The sequence below is a fragment of the Podarcis gaigeae genome (genome assembly GCF_964106915.1).
Source record: "Podarcis gaigeae genome assembly, chromosome: 5".
NCBI classification, from domain to species: Eukaryota; Metazoa; Chordata; class Lepidosauria; order Squamata; family Lacertidae; genus Podarcis; species Podarcis gaigeae.
Genome location: NC_139681.1, coordinates 53803981 through 53821436, shown reverse-complemented (window position 1 = coordinate 53821436; position 17456 = coordinate 53803981). Strand labels below are relative to the sequence as shown.

The window sequence follows — 17456 nt, the reverse complement described above, 5'->3', positions numbered from 1 at the left end:
CGCGTCCCTATAATAGTGAGAATACACACCTCTTAAATGCCAGGAGCTCCTCTGTTTGGTGGGAGAGCAAATAGGCTAATGTTCCAATGGGTCTCTTTAAAACATCAGTTGGCAGGATGCAATAGACTTGCATCCAAAACTCAAAATCTTCCTTTCTGTGTGTGTCCCTCTAGGCCCATATCATTGTAGCTTTTATGTAAACTGCATTCATATTTATCAGAATTTATGATAAGGAAAACATTTACAGTGCCTTCCAAATCCTCAGATAACAGAATTTGTAGACTTGGCCAGTGCAAAGTACATGCTTTCAACAGTTTTGTATAGTAATTTTGTCCGCAGAAAGAGCTCCACCCTTGATCTTTACCACATGTATTATGAAGAACATGATGAAAAAGAAGGGTCACCTCCAGGGCAAGATTTCTTCAGCATTGCCATATGTGATCAGCTTCAGTTTCCTGTTTTAGGATTTTTTTATAAGGCAGTTGGGCAGCTGCTACAGTGTGTTGGAGGAAGAAAATATAGTGCTTTTCTGCTGTAGATTTCATACATTTAGCAAAAATATTTTGGTCATGCTGGCTGGGACTGATTGGGAATTGTAGTTCAACAATAGTCCACAAGGTTCTAACCTCTGCTCAAGGGATATCTTATTGTTTACACCTTGCCAAAATAAATGTCACTATGATCATTGGTTTTGTACAGGCAGAGCATGAAGTTCATAATTTAGACAATTACAGAGTGACTTAAGATAGGAAAGAAGGTAATGAAGGATGGCTCAAACATATTTGGAATTCCCAGAGTAAACAAATGTTGAATGAAGTTTTTTATTTGGAAAAAACCACCGTGAATTTAACCTTAGGGAGACTTCACTGTCATGGACATTGTAAATAAGGCTTTGAAATGTTAAAATGTTGCTAAGCATTGATTAAACATTTATTTACTAACTGTATAGCAAATAAATACTTGCATGTCTACGGTATGTAATTTACCAGAATTGGATGATAACTTGTGATCTGGTAATTCTGCTCTTCGAGACATCGTGGCATGAACTTTGTGTAAGAGTGGGTTCATTCAATAAAAAAAAATAAAGGCGCATTTAAAGAGCCTTTTATTCCACCCATAAAGATGCTTTGTGCTGTAGCTGCTGTGTATTTGACGGACCAATTGGGGTGAGACACAGCCAAAGACTGTTTTGAAGCATATTTCAATGCTCTTATGCTAAAAACTATGCCTTCATCTTTGGTTTAGCAAAGTGAATGGTAAGTTTAAATTTGTGTGAATTATTCTATTTCCTCTGCAGGCAGTGTTTCTATCTATGCAAATCTCTTCTCTTGTAAATTGTTTTTTTCCTTCTATATTATTGTTCATAGTGGGTTCTTGAGGGGATATTAGATCTTACAATTTTGAAGTGTTTGCAGTTAGTCAAGAGTTTCATGTGGTCGGACTTAGGAGCAAGTTTTAACTTCTAGTATCCATGCTATTAACTATTCTAGTATCCATGCTAATGATTTTCGGCATTTGTGGTAGGTGGACACCTGTACAGATAATGACAGTTTTATGTACAGTAATGAAATATTTGGGTATTAGGATGGGCTGCCTGTGATAAAATGACCAATTACGATGTTAACATACATTACGTACGTGGAAACAACTTCAGCTTTAGGCACTGAATGATATAGCAATAGCAATGTGGCTATAGCTGCCTCCAGTTAAAAATCTGTGTCTTCAAATCTGAGTTTTCAACAGTAAATTATGCTATGGTTTCTTCTGAATACTAAGGGCATACAAATGATAAATCATTAAATCTAAAGGTATATAGTAAGAAGAAAACGAAGCATGTCTAAAACTAGAAATAGACACAAATTAATCCAGATCTGTAAAGTGAATACTTCTGACTTCTAAGCAGATTCAGGCATCATGTTCAGATCTTGCCTGAAAATTCTGTTAGGCAGTTGTGCATGGGTTTTGCACACTGGAGTTATAAACTGCCTGGCTGTGATGTGCTATCTTACCACTATACTTCCTGGACAATTGGAAGAACCCTGAGTTCAAAATTTCAGAGGTAATCCCGAAATCATTTCAGTTGTACCTCCTTGCTAATTATTTTAGGATAGATACACTGTGCTTCTATAGAGAATTGTGAGCTTCAAATATTGAAGATTATGACCCTGTAATTGTTAACATGGTCCTTTATCCAAAGATGAAAAAGTGGTGAGCTAAGTCTCTGATATTGCCAGAGCTGGATGACTCTAACAGTACAATCATATGCATGCCTACCCAAAAATAAGTCCCACTGAGTTCAGTAGAGCTTACTTTCAGATCAGAAGGATTGGATTGCAGCCTAAGTATCTTTTCAACCTTATAAAAGCAACATATGCTCAAAATCTTTAGGATCTTTTCTGTTCATCTTCACTTACATTTTGGCAAATTTTATTAAATCTACCTTGTTTCTAACACTCATTTTTAAATTTTGATATCTGAAAGTACCTGCATCTCAGTTTTGATATAAAACAAAGCATTGACAATTGATGCTGAAAATTTGCATGTTTTCTTGTGCTCTTTCTACATTTTAGTCCTATAATCCTATTCCTTGCTTCATTGAATACTGAAAATGACATATATTGACATGACATACAATTCTATGTGATGTCCAGGAAACAGAATGAGAAATGAACTTTAACCTGCCATCCTGCCAGCAAATGTTCATTGTTGTAGAAGCAGAAATTCACTTAATGTTAAGGATAGGATAGTATTTAAAAAAACAAAACAAAAACCAATTGGATTACATGTATTGAGGTATTTGATTATGTATGATTGCCAAAGAGAGGTGCCCAGAATGAAGGGCTTCTGCATAGTTTTTATCAGCTATGATCCTGGTATGTGGTGAAATACTCAGTTGACTAATTGTACCAGGTGACTGCAAATTATTTGCAAGCAGCCAAGCTATTTTGGAATCCTGGGATATATAGGCTCTCAGAACTTTTTCATGTGTCCACAGTTTTTGACTATCTTTTGTAGCAGAAAAATCATGGTCACCAGCCCCACATTTATTGTAAGAGAGAACTTGTGCATCCCTTCCTCTGAAGGCTCATATTCCTGTGAGAAAGGAAGACACAAGGGAGCTTGCCCTTTCAGCTGCAGCATTCCAGGTGCTTTGGGTCCCCGGTAACAAAGGAAGCTGCCCATCTCCTTCTATCATAGGGAGTTTGCTCTTCTGACTTTTGCACAGCCAGGCACCTTAGAAATACAGTGGTCAAACACCTCCAGCCTTCTTCCAGACTGCTGATCAATTTCTGGGCAATTGGTGGAGAGGGTAAAGTTGCATTCAGTGTCATTGTGTGCTTGTTAAGAGCATTATTGTGATGAGATGGGATCTCATTGCAAGATAGTGGCAAAAAATAAAATAAAATAAATCGCCTTTTTAAAAGGAAGGTGGAGGAGAAAGAGAGAAATTGTGTCAATTGTCAGTGGTTTGGACTTGGAGTCCCATTCCTTTTCTAGAACTGAGAGTTTGGCTGAAATCCTGTGATACACAGTGGGAATTCACTTCCTGTCAGGAAATGCTGTTTTCAGTGTTTTATCTTGTTGAGGCAACCATGAGTGAACAATAGGCTATTAAAGCTTTAAAATAACAAGTGTCATAACTAAGCCAATATTTATTTTGTTCACAGTACTGTCCTAAATGAAAGTATTGGCTGGTTTTTAGAATAGGTTAAGTAATTGGCAGTTGTATTGAACTTAGGGTCTGGCTATTTTCTAATTTTTTTTGTAGCCAAAAGCATAGTGCTATACTTAACCTGCAGAGCTTCCTGCCACTGTTTCCTGTAGTAAAAGAGACAAAAATAAATGTACTAGTTTTAAAGGTACTTCGTATTCAGAATGCTAAAATCACTTCACTTGAAAACTTGGCACTCTAAATGCTTATTGAAGAACCTAAAAATGTAATTCTGAGGTGGTGTTTTGGGTAATATCTACTATTCCTTAAGGATATAATGTCTGCCAATTTCAAAGTACAGTATTAAAATTGTATTTTACTGCAATATACATTTGTCATAGTTAAACTCTAGCAATTAAACCATTCAGAATGAACGTTCAAAACATATAATGTGCCTCCTAACATTACATGATTGCCACCATTTTGTACATATTACAATTTTTAAAAAGATAAACCCTAGTGTCAGGTTAGTCCTTTCTCCTTAACCTAGTCTTACCTTGGACCATGTCTGGGAAACCTTAGGCAGAGGGCCATTTTTTTTGTGGCCAACCCTCTAGGGCCATGTGCCAATGGTGGGTGTGGTCAAAACAAAAGTGGGCATAGCCCGCACAGACAATAGGTGGGGCCGCACCACACTCTCTCTCAGCACACACTGTACATGCAAACAGTACATGTGCACAACATGCACACACACTCTACATTTACGCATACACTTTTCATGCACATACATGCAACAAGAAAGGTGAGGGAAGCAAAACTCTGCCCACCTTCTTCAGCTACTGCTTCAAGTTGTGGTTGCAGAAGAGAGCACTTTTGCACTTCCGCTTGGGCAAAGGAGAGATGGGTGACCTCATCCAAAATGTTTTGTTGGCTAGGTTCAGGCTACCAGTTCCCAACTATGCCTCAGATTTTAGATTTTGATAGGGACTTGTGTCTGTCTTTTTCTGTTAAACTTTGCTTCATACATGCATTTTCCTTACTTAATGACTTGTATGTATGAATTATAGATAACTTTCATGTTTCATATTTTATCATAATATCTGATGTTAACAACAGTGTAATACTTTCCACTGGAATATTTCCCCAAATAATGCTTCTAGACATTAATTTTTCAATAATATAGTGGTGTTAACTAATTCGATGTACAGTGGCACCTCAAGTTACAAACGCCTCAGGTTACAAACGCTTAAGGTTACAAACTGCTAACCTGGATGAGTTACCTCGAGTTGAGAACTTTGCTCCAGGATGAGAACAGAAATCGTGTGCTGGTGGCACAGCAGCAGCAAGAGGCCCCATTAGCGAAAGCACGCCTCTAGTTAAGAACAGTTTCGGGTTAAGAACGGACCTCCGGAACGAATTAAGTTCGTAACTAGAGGTACCACTGTACATGCATATGTGAATCATACCTAGACATCTGTCTGAGTAGTTTTCATAATTGTCAGTAAGCCCTAGGTTACACCACATAAGTCTCATTCTGCAGGAATTTTGACTATGTGCACTGTGTAGGCATGGATATCATAGGTAATGATTCCAGTGACTTAAGGTGATACCTTCACCAGCTTAGAGTCACTGGGATATTTGTCTGTATGCCAGATGGGCAGGGAATAAATAATAAATTATTATTATTATTATTGTTGTTGTTGTTGTTGTTGTTATTATACACACCAGTTTGCTCAGGGCTGCTTGCATAGATGAAAAACATGTATTGTGCAAAGTGACCCTTTGAGTACCCTTTTGTTATTGAACCTAATTCTAATCAATCTGTTGCGTTAATTTGCTTGCCATGACTAGCTAGTGACGTATAAGTGTTGAAGTTTAAAATCTTTCTCTTTAAAATCTTTTTTGTTGCTGAGGAAGATGAGTGACTGGCAGGCCTTCGCTTTGTTGGACATGGTGGAAGTAATTAGAATTTCATTACGTGGCTGGCACTGGCTGTTGATCCTCATGGGTTCTCACAAAAGAATTTCTGTTCAGAATCTAACATAGCTAGAAAACTCATATGTTTGCAACCAGTTTCCATAGCAGCTTTGTAAACTAATGTGAACAGGCAGAAGGCATGATTTCATAATGGCGAAAGTTCTCTGTTCTCTCAGTGCTGCAAAGTTTGTACTTCTGATTCTACATAACACAGGATTTTTCTCAACTCATAGCCAAGCTCACCACTGGTATGCCTGGGTGGATAAACTGTAATGCAAGAAAAACAAGAGTATTTTTCAGCTGAGTAGATAATCATTTTAGTAACTTCCCACACCTTCCTTTCATGAGCCTTAAGTCCATGCCACTATTATCACGCCAAGATAAAAGTTCCTGTTGAGCAACTTCAGATGGTAAACAATATGTTTATGATGATCCTGAAAGTGACAAGTTAAGTGATACTTTGTGGATCTTACGTTCAGCAACTTCTGTAATCTTTTGCATGCATTTTAAACTATTATCAGAGGTTTAAAATCTTGATTCTCTTCAGCTGTCAGCAATGCAGTAAATTGATTTTCTGAAAAAAGTTAAACCCATGCATACCTGGAGATACTTTAAAAAGTTCAAAGCTGTTTCATGATTGGTCTAGACAGATATCTTTTGTTCACTCATGGTACCTGAGCCTTTTAATTCATCCCCCTTTTTCAGTGATTGAGTGGTTATTATTATATCACAGAAGGCTTGAGAGGAAATGGGAATGGAGGCCTGGGAACTGGGGGAAAGGATTTGATAGGCGGCATGCAATTGGAACGGAATGTCATGGATGTGAAGATGAGAGAGAGAACAAGAGGTGAGGTGTGCACAAAGCAGCAAATAGAAGATAAGCACAGCCTAGGAAAGGAAGAGTGCAGAAAGTTGGAAGCCAACGGAGGCATGTGTGAAAGCAACAGAATGATGCCAAGGAAAGCGGCAACCATGAAAAAAATACTGAAGAGTTGTTTTGTGAAGGCAACTGTAAATCTATCGGACTACTGGTTTTCTGTGCTTCCACTGATACAGAGCTGCCAGGATGTTGAATGTTCTGCAGCAAAACTGAAACAGCTAAAATACAACAAAAAGTTATATGGTAGCTGCTAGGCTTGGTCACATGATAACTACAGCTCTATTATGTGGTGGCAATGGTAACTTTAAAAAAAAAAAAAGCAAGGGAAGAAGATTGTTGAACATGGGTAGGCAAACTAAGGCCCGGAGACCGAATCCGACCCAATTACCTTCTAAATCCGGCCCGCATACAGTCCGGGAATCAGCATGTTTTTACATGAGTAGAATATATCCTTTTATTTAAAATGGATCTCTGGGTTTTTTGTGGGGCATAGGAATTCATTCCCCCCCCCCCCACAAATATAGCCAGGCCCCCCACAAGGTCTGAGGGACAGTTGGACCGGGCCCCGGCTGAAAAAAATTGCTGACCCCTGCTATAGAAGAAGCTCTAGCCTTGGAGACCACAGTATAGGTTGATACTGTCCCTTTAAGACTAGTTATGCCACTCCAATAGAGTGACTACAGCTTGTAGCTGATTGGGGAGTGATACAGCTCAGGGAGGAGTGCTTGCAACAGGAACCACTCTGTATGTGTGCTGAACATAAAGAATATTGGCCTACCACACCATGAGAGTCATCATTTGAGAGCCACCCATGCCACATGACAATGACATCACTGCCAGCAGGAGGCCGCAACCAGAAGAAGCAAAAAAAAGCTCTGACAGAAAGGGAATTTAGTGGAGGCACTCCAGGAAAGTGCAACGACATCTCTGTTCCCTTTTCCCCATGTAAGAAAAAATGAAGCACATCTATCATTTTACCTGATCCCAGGGCAAGGAGGAGCTACAGGCAAGAATTCATTGCCTGTGCATACAGTAATTTTCACATGTAACCCTCAGTTTTGTACACACGTGCATGGGTCCTTGTTGAGAGCAGCAGCAGGGCATCCAAAATCACACCTTCACCAGGAACCCATAAACCCTCTGGGTGGGTCTTCAAAGTTGGTGGGGTGTGTACCTTTTGAACTTTACCACAGTTGCAGCCTAATCCAAGGCTGAAATGTTGCATGCTGCAGATAAAAAAGTAAACAGTTATCGTCTGGACTGTTTTGCAGAATATGGTAACACTGCTATGGTTTCTGGACCCACTCCATTTGTTCTTGATCACTTTAATCAGTTGGTGAGGTGATAACATCCCTACCCCATGAAAATTGTCTCTGTGTAACATTTAATCCTAATTGTCTCTAAGAGTCCTGGACAAGCACTTCCTTTTTTTCATTTCAACAAATAGAAAGGGGTTTTGTCTATCTTCTCTCTCTTAAAAAAAACCCTGATTGTACAATTGGAAACTGGCTTAAAACAAAAGTCTTCTAAAGGATTCTAGAGGCATTCACTACGAAATAGTCTTCACCCCTTCTTCAGTCTAGGAGACAGGCTTTTTATGTATCGCATCCAATGAAATATTAGATGAATAAATTAAGATGTAGTGATCTCTCAGACAATCTATGTTTGCCAAGTGAGATATGAGCAGTTTCCTGGCTCCATGTATAATACAGATGTAAACCAGTTTAGTGACTTAACTCATATTTACTCTCATTAACATTTAAATCTCTTATTTCCATCACTTCATGGATTTATTTTCAGTGAAGCTAGTAGTCATCCTACATTTATCTGCAAATCAACTTTGAATTGTAAACAAGATCAGTATGCCTTGAAATGCAGTTTAAATCTAATGAAGATCACTTATACAGTGTAATTGCTCTCCTCAAGTTTGATCATCAAAATTAGACCAGTAAACATCTTTCAGTAAAAAAGTCCTTCAAAATTTATTCAATTTTGGGGTCAGTCCAAGCAAATTACAAAGAGCACAAGCCAGTTCTAGGCTTTACATTACTTCATTGTCCCCAAAAGAAATTTTATTTTTCTTGGAAATTTTGTTGTTACTGCCTTGCAACAATTAAACCACAGTTTAAATAAACCTTATTCCTGAGCCAACACAGTACCCTATGGTTTGTTTGTGGAACTAGGTCTGTTGTTGGCTTCCTGATCTTATGTGTGGCTTGGTGTTATATGCATAGGCAGGCTTTTCTTTAACTATGGTTTAAGTGTGGTTTGTTTTATCACCCCACCCACAAAGTAGCGGAGTTGCTAGGCAAGAGCAGCTGAAAACAGAAGCTGCCCTTAGCTCTTCTTGCTGGCACTTTTCCTGAAGCTGATGTCTGAGATAAGTCAGACTTGCAGATATTGCAGCACACCTGCTTGGCAAGCACACATGCACACCTTCTCTTGCTACTACTTAACAGCATAGGTGGCGGTGCCTGCAATATACATTATGCTTCCTAGAATCAAAGGATAAATTCACAGTATTGACTGATAGTTTTGGAGGAGGGGGAAGTAAAAAAAAAAAGAGTGGATGCGGAGTGGAGGAGTGGAAGAAAAGGGTTAAATAACTAAAAGCTACAAAGGAGAATGGATGTTGCTTTCTTTGGGGAAGGGTAAAAAGTAGCTGTTTGACAGCTGCCCAAGACTCAAAGATGATGATCACATTTCTCTCTCTCAGCTGAGCATTGGAAAGGGAAATGACATAATGCCAGCAGTTGGGTGCCACAAAGGCTTAAGGCAGCGGTTCCTAACCTTTTTGCTATGGTGAGCCACAAGTTCAAATTTACTTAGTATGGTGACCCATCACTTTATTGTCACATGAATTTTGGACTTTGGGTCTTTGGAAACTGTCAGTTTGGTGCATTTTAATGACAATATTACCTATTATCATTACTTGAGGCACCCAAGCAAAAATTTACATAATGACCTTATTAATGTGAAATTTACAGTGCTTGCATATTGTAGCAAGAAATCCTGATTTCACATATATGCTAATGAATTCTGAACTGCCAGTGACTGACCAGGAACGAGACCCTGCAGTATTAGTAAATAGTTTAATGAAACTGCCAACCCATTGTGAAGCAGCTGTGAAAAAGGTTGATTCTATGTTTTGAATCATTCGGAAAGAGTCAAAATAAAACTGCCAGTGTCATAATACCACTATACACATCTATGATGCAATCACACTTTCAACATTGTGTAGTGTTCTGGTAAGCTCACCTCAAAAAGAATATTCCAAAGCTAGAAAAAAATTCAAAAAAGGGCAACAAAAATGATTAAGGGGTTGGAGCAATTCCCATATGAGGAAAAGTTAAAACATTGGGAGCTTTTTAGTTTGGAGAAAAGGGAGTAAGCAGTGGGAGGCTAGATAGAGGTTTATAGAATTATGCATGGTGTGGGGAAAGTAAATAACAGTTTTTCTTCCTCTTCTGTAACGCAAGAGCCAACAAGTTGGGCTATCCAACAAAACTGCATTTGGGAAGATTCAGGATAGAGTATTTCACACAGTTGCATAGTTAAACGAAGGAATTCACTTCCACAAGATGTCATGATGGCTTCCAAAATGGATGGTTTTTTAAAAAGCATTAGACAGATTCATGGAGGCTGTGTCTGTCAGTTGCTACTAGCCACCATGGCTATGTTCTCCCTTCACTGTCAGAAGCAGTATGGGAATCAGAAGTGAGGAGATTGCTGGTGCATTCAGGTCCTTTTTGCCATCTTCCCATAGATATCTGGTTAGCCATTCTAAGAGCAGGATGCCTTTGATATGACCCAACAGGGGTCGTCTTGTGATCTTCTACAGAGTTCTGGAGAATTTGAAATCTTGCACACTACTTTGTGACACTTTTGTTGACCTAATAAAGGTTTTGCCTAATGCTAATTTTAGAATAATATACGGGAGTTCCTTCATGCTGGGCTTTAATGTTTTTGGCTAGTTCTTCTCAAGGTCCTGTCTAAAACTTTGTGAACTTCTGTCTCTGCTGCTGATTATCAGTTCCATTTTTCTCACTAGAGCATATGGCTGACCTTCAAGATGGAATAGACTGATAATGGGAAGTGCTCACCAGTTGGCACAATTTCAGACAACTTGATAACCTTTTGACTTCTTGATAATAGCATTGTTGACTTGTAAGAATTAAAGGTTAGCCTTGATAGAATGTGGACGAAGAGGAGGAGCTGCGATGGCTTGCACTAGGAAAAGGGTTGGGCACATACTACAGCAGTGTGGTGCAAGATCAGTTGTTCATGTAAACATTTGTAAAATCTACCAGTTGCTGCACGTCTGTCACTTGAGTTGCTCGCCTTCCCAACTTTTGAACCTACACTCAGAGCAAAGAGGCAGCTGTTTCTCCTCTTGACATTTTTAAGGATGGGCAAAACTGCCATAAATCAAGAATGACTTATGATATGATATGAATACAGTGTGTGATTCCATACTGCTAAAAGTAATCAGAGAAATCGTGATCTTCAGAGGTATTCCCAGTAGAAAGAGAGGTATATGTGCAAAAGAAAAAAGAAATTCCTGATTAACTCCCTTCACCTAGTATTTGCAGTAGTATATCATTTTTGTATCTCAACAACAAATGGAAACTTTTTCTCCTGCTGCATAAGGAAACTTTGGAGCAAACCAAAAGAACAAATCTTGGTTGTGCAAAAGAAGTTGGGAGCCTAGGAGGTGCTGCAAGAGAGGAAATATTTACAAACTTACAAACTCTTGGCACTTAAGAACACTCCGTATGATTAAAACCAAATGTATTGTACAATTGTTTCTTTTACGTGTCATGGTTATCTCAGTGGAACCATAGAAACAGTTTACAGCTCATAAAAAGTTAAGAAAATAGTTCCATGACTACAAGTTGATCCACAGTGAATACAATAAATTACACACAACTGCCAGCTTATAGTAAATAAAGAATATCCCTGGCCAGTTATGTTGCTTTGTAATGATGAGAAATTTCACAATGCTGTCAGATTAGAAACTGGTATTTTTTAAAATATCTGTCAAGTACTACAACAATGTGAATATTTCAGTTTTAAGTTCTAAATGTTATCAAATATGGTACGCAGCAAGTTGGTAACATTCAGAATCACCATGGGGTTTTACCCACTTGCTAAGGAGGGGGTGACCCAGTCCATTTTTTTCTTTTTCTTTTCAGCTGATGTTTGCTTTTGTCCAAGCTGAATTAAGTATAGTGAAGATAAGCTAGGTCATGAAAACCAAAATTGAAATTGCCAGTTTCAGTGCAGCAGTACCTAGACTGCCAAGACTGCAGCAAAATCTTTCAGACCAAGCACAGAAAAATGCTGTCATCTGTGAAAAGCTTTTCAAACCAGTTCCCCCCCCCCTTCAAAATAAGCATTATTGGACCTTCAGATGCCTCATATTCCTCTCACAACACAGAATTGATAGCCATGTTGTTGTTTGTAAAATAAGTTTGAGCTCTTTGCTGATCTATAGCACTGCCCTCATGATTTTCTCACCCAGGATGTCTGTGCTAGCCTTGTTGGGGGTGTTAAAAAGGGGTGAAATTATGTCTGATGTTTAAAGCCATTTTTTGTTCAGATCAGCAGAAAAAGAGGTAGTGTTTACTTCAGTCCCATATGGTTCCATCTATTTTTACAGATGGCTTTAATGTATTCATAGTGCTCAAATTTTGTATTGTAATGGTATTTATTTCTTTTTTTGTACACCACTACAATATTTTTGAATTGTGACTGGTTTACAAGTTCTTTAAATAAATGGTAAAATAAAATATAAATGGATTCCTGTTATTTTGCTCAATCTGTTTTTTTCTAGGAGAATGCAAATGAACAAATAACCAAAAACGCCAGCTTGACAATAATAGTGTCAACTCTGAAATAATTCAGTTGGGGGATTGAAAGGGTAGCTTTGTTACATGACCATACATACCTTTGTTATGAACTGCCTATTATTATTATTATTATTATTATTATTATTATTATTATTATTTCAGTTTGTTACCTGCCCTTCACCTTAAGGTCCTAGGATAGGCTACAACTATTTAAAATGCAGCTTAATGGAGTTTAAAAATTTACAGTTAAAAGTACTGATGTCTTTGCTGCCCATGACTCCTTTGGAAGGGAGGCAAGGATATGAATTTAATAAATAAATAATAAAATAATATTGTGTGCAAGATGGAACCCTTTGGGACCCCATAATATACCGTATTTTTCGCTCTATAACACGCACCCGACCATAACACGCACGTAGTTTTTAGAGGAGGAAAACAAGAAAAAAAATATTCTAAAAGAAACAGTGGATGTATGATTTTTTGTGGTTCATGCTGTGGCCACAGACATGTGATCTGACAGTGAGTTTGAAGTAACCCAATGCAAAAATCCTGAGGATCCATGTGGATCCATGCTTTGTAATCATGTTTTTGCACCACTGCGGCCCCAGGCAACAGTGAGTGCGTGACTTTTTTGGTGCAAAATGTAGCCATGGACATGCTATGTGATCTGATGGTGAATTTGGGGTGACCCAGTGCAAAAATCCTGAGGATCCATGTGGATCCGTGCTTTGCAACCATGTTTTAAGTGGGGAGGGAAGGAAAAGCACTCAAGGGACAAGGAGCACGCGTGGGGTGGGTGGAGAAGGATTCTGCTAATAATGCAGAAGAGGGATTTAAGGGGAGAAGGCTCCTCTCCTCTCCCGCTTTGCTCCTTTAAAGAAGCAGGCTCTCTGTCCCTCTCTCCTCCCCACTCAGCAGCTCTTCTCCCGCTTTGCTGTTTCAAAGCGAGCCACAGAGGAGGGAAGGAAGGAGAACCATGGATCCTCTGCTCACGACTGCAGCAGATCCCCCGCCATCCATAGGCATTCGCTCCATAACACGCACAGACATTTCCCCTTACTTTCTAGGAGGAAAAAAATGAGTGTTATGGTGCAAAAAATACGGTAAGTGCTGTAGGTTGGCACACTAACTTCCCCTTTGGGACTAGCCATACAACGGGGAGCAGACTCATAATATCACCATGCTTCAATTAATCTAGCCAGTCCAGGAGGATAGTCAGATCTATGGTAGCAATGGCTGTTTGAGAGGGCCAGGAGAATCAATAAGGTCTCACTACCCAATCTCTCTTCTAGCACAGGTAATCTAATTAAGTGAAAAGTATGAAGTCAGTGTGTGCTATCATGCTTTTTCATGTGTAAAAAAGAATAAACTATTTTTGTTTGCTATTACATATGCATGTTTGATAAGTAGTAAGTTCCAGTGAAGGAGCTGCTTCCTAGTAACCGTGCTTAGGACAGCAGCATTTCTATAGCATCTTAAAGGACTTATTTATAAACCTCCATCTACTATGTAGAGTGTACTTGAAGGGAATTGAATAGCCACTTTATTTTTATCAGGCAACAAGTGCTTTCAGGATTTATGAAGTAGTTCTGTATGTGTTTGCAGAGCAGCTAACATGGAACACCTTTGTAGTAGTAGAGCTAGGAAGGCGATTGATTCTTGTTGGGATTAGTTGGCTGAAGCCAAATATAAATAGTAAGACTCAAGTTCCATTATGCAGGAAATCAAGAATCTCTATTATTTGGGTGCCAGCTGGAGATGAGGGAAACAGGAGGTTACCAGAGAACAAAACATGCCTGCTGACACATCCCTTCTTTGCTTAACCTGTCTCTGTGAACAGTTTCATGAAGTAGTTGGGAAGAGAGCAAAGTACTTTGATGGTTGATGCTGAAACAGAGTTCCTGAAAGCTTGTCACCTGATTAATGGCTGTTTTGTAACAGTATGTGCTGCAGTCCCGATTGTTGGAAATGTTTGCCTGCTTTTGTTTGCTCAGCAGGCACCAAAGCTTAAAGGGAAATTTTTACCCTGGAGCGAAGTTGGTGAAGGAAAAAATGTAAGGGGGGGTGGGGAGGACCTATCACTGACAATGTTCAGTTTATGTGCTGCTGTAAAAGAATTAATATTGCATAAGCTCTGATTTTGTTAGATACTCTCTTTTTTGCACAATTTTATGTCCCCTGCTGCCACAAGCACCTTTGTTGTTCTTCTGCAATGAAGTTACAACTAATAGGGCTGTGAGCTGTGAGTCTGGGGTTTAAGAAATGGCAACATTCCAATAGTCCTGGTTGATTATTGTGAATGTAAGTTTTAAAATGCTATATTCTAAAAGATTAAGGAACGTAATTCTTCAATTATGAAAAGCATGCTTTTAAAATTCCAGATTATACTTTCTAGTAGCCTTAGTTTCTCAAGCAGCATCAATTTGTAACAAATCCAAAATATAAGTGTAGAATTAGTGGAACATCTCTTCCTGCTATGATTTGGCATCCAATCAAGCTTTTGCAAATAGTATGCGTATTGTATTAACTGCCTCCAATTCTCCCTCCGCCTTTTCAATGCTGTGCAATTTGTCCGGTCCCTGAACTTCACTGGAGCTTTTAGTAACCAGTGACTTTCATCATAACCAGGTTGCATTCCAAAGCAAGAAGCACAAATGGCGGGTGGGAGTAAAAGGAATATACACTGTTAAAAGGAGAGCATCATTCTTGTTCACAAAATATTGTTCTTTACTGCTATGCTGTTAAGGATGAAAACTTACCTTGCCACTGTGTTCAAAACAACAAGCATTTTAAAAATTATTTCACTTCAGTTCAGAGCTTGGGGTTGGGTAGATAGAGGTAAACCCATCCCCCTCCATGCAGAAACACAGGCTGGTTTTTCTGGATGCTTTGGACTTTAAGGGATATTTAATTTCTCCCATTCCACTAATATGCTGTGGCATATGGTACTCTAAAGAAACTTGCCCATATTGGGAGTCAAATAACCAGAAGCAGGCAGGTTGTAAGGGTTATGGATCCAAATCTGTCCAGGTTGTTTTCTACTTCCTTCCAGGTTGGGGAGCCCCTGAAGTTATTTGTTTATTCATTTATTGATGTTTGTAGGTCAGCCAGCTGCAGGAAGGCAAAGTATTAACCCTGAAGACAAGACCACCATGTAAAAACTGCCTATTTATGTAACAGAGAAAAAGCAGTTAAGTATTAGTATTCAAGCCTTTGTGTCCACCCTCTTGTTTACAAGGGAGTTTATGCCACCGTAGATTGGCTGCAATCCAGTAAGACAGTCCCACACATACAAACAGAGTTTTCCCATTTTCAGCAATGGAAGAGGAGATAGCTCTGTGTATTATCCGGCTACGTTAGAAATAGTATTGGGCCACTGGAAAGTGGTCGCTTTTTCAATTCCTCTATGCAGCGCATAGAGTGCAACGATACTTTACAGGCAGGTTCTTGTATAGAAAATCACTTTGATCTTGTTTGTGTACAAACTGCAAGGTGGCCATTATGAACTGTATCCAGTGTGGTATTCAGCCACAAACTGAAAATAAAAAATATGTGAACAAGACTTAAAAGAATTTTGAAATGCATTTTCCTGTTCAGAGCAATGTTCTTTAACAGTATTGATAATATCATGTCTCACTTTCTCAATAGGTTATTTAAAATTCAAGCTATATTTTAGTTTTATCATGGGGGGGCATATTTAATATCTGTGTCACAAATACATAGCTGGGGAGGAAACTGCCCTATGAAGGTGTTCTAAGAAACCTATTTACAGTCCAGGGAAACTAATCATGTGGCCCTCTGAACTGTTTTCAGTTTAAGACCTCTTCAGGACTTAGACACCACCTGGTGGTCTGTTGAGATCTACTGGAAGCAACTAAAGTGTTACCAACCCAAGCTAACATCTGACTCAGAAGTGATGATTCTTATACAAGTGTGTACCTTGCAACATGGCAATTAGAAATTACATATTACTGTGCTTTTCCATGTATAAGACTATGGTTTTTTTACTCTAAAATAATGTTCAACATCTGGGCTCATCTTATACACGGATAGTATCTCCCCCATTTTCTTAAATCGGAGTCCCAAAAAATAGGGGGCATCTTATACATGGGGGCATCTTATAGACAGAAAAATATGGTACATTGATGGTCCCCCAATGTTGCCTTGATTTACTAGCTGACTGTTAATTGTGATTGCAACTGACCAGTCCCCTCCTTCCCACTCCTCAAAAACACAGTGATGTGGTGGAGAGCAGTGTTTCTCAAACTTGGATCTCTAGCTGTTGTTGGACAACAGCTCCCATTATTTCTGACCTCTGGTCCTGCTATCTAGGGATGATGGGAATTGGTAGTCTCAACAACAGCTGGGGTCCCAAGTTTGAGAAACACTGCTTTATAGAGAGGCAAAAGTAGTATGACTCTTCCTCACTGCTTCCTCATTAGGCAATCCCCTAGTCTTCCCCTAAATTCTGTGGTTAAATTCAGAGTGCTTGAAGAATTACAAGGGTCTTTTCTCAATTTGTGCTGAGCTTACCTAGCACAAAGATCTTCCTTACAGAATTTTTTGCAATACATAAAGAACTTATGGGAATTTTGTGGGGAATTTTGTGCCAGGCCAGAGGGGAGAAAGCTAATTGTCAATGAAATGCAGATTTTAGATTGAGAACCAAACAGATGTGAAAGATACTTAGGACAAGATTGACTGAGGTGGACCTTCTCAGTGATTGCTAATTTGCAGTAGGTGTTTCAAACAGCCAAAAAAGTTCATGACCCGAATAATCAACATTTGGTATGCCTAAGTCTTTTATATTCCAACCATACTGCAAGTAGAAAGTGAATGGATTGTCCTAAATTGTTGTTTCATTTTTTGAGCATTTTTCATCTGGCATGCCCTCCAAGTGGTTTGATTAAAATGAATAGAAGATTTACAGAAATCCCAAGATACAATTAAAACCAATAATAAAGCAATGACAATAACATATAAAAAAAGGCTAGAGGCTGAAAAAAAGTTCATCTGAATCTTAAATCTTGATTAATCGTACGTGATTATATGGATGTTGACTTTTAAGTGATTGATGTCCTAAAGAAATCACATT

General features: G+C 38.8%; 1 protein-coding gene across 36 annotated transcripts in view; it reads left to right on the top strand.

The window, feature by feature from the left end:
• ADD3 (adducin 3) overlaps positions 1-17456 on the top strand; it is a 100924-nt gene that overhangs the window by 60730 nt on the left and 22738 nt on the right. For 5 of the 36 annotated variants that reach the window (XM_083741601.1, XM_083741589.1, XM_083741590.1 and 2 more), the window contains one exon: positions 15464-15551. The exons of 26 other annotated variants lie outside the window; for them this stretch is intronic. The gene's annotated coding sequence lies outside the window, so the exon portion shown is untranslated. Of the gene's footprint in view, positions 1-1148; positions 1257-14204; positions 14663-15463; positions 15552-17456 lie in introns of those variants that run through there. 5 more of the 36 variants (XM_083741592.1, XM_083741575.1, XM_083741593.1 and 2 more) reach the window with 4 other exon arrangements.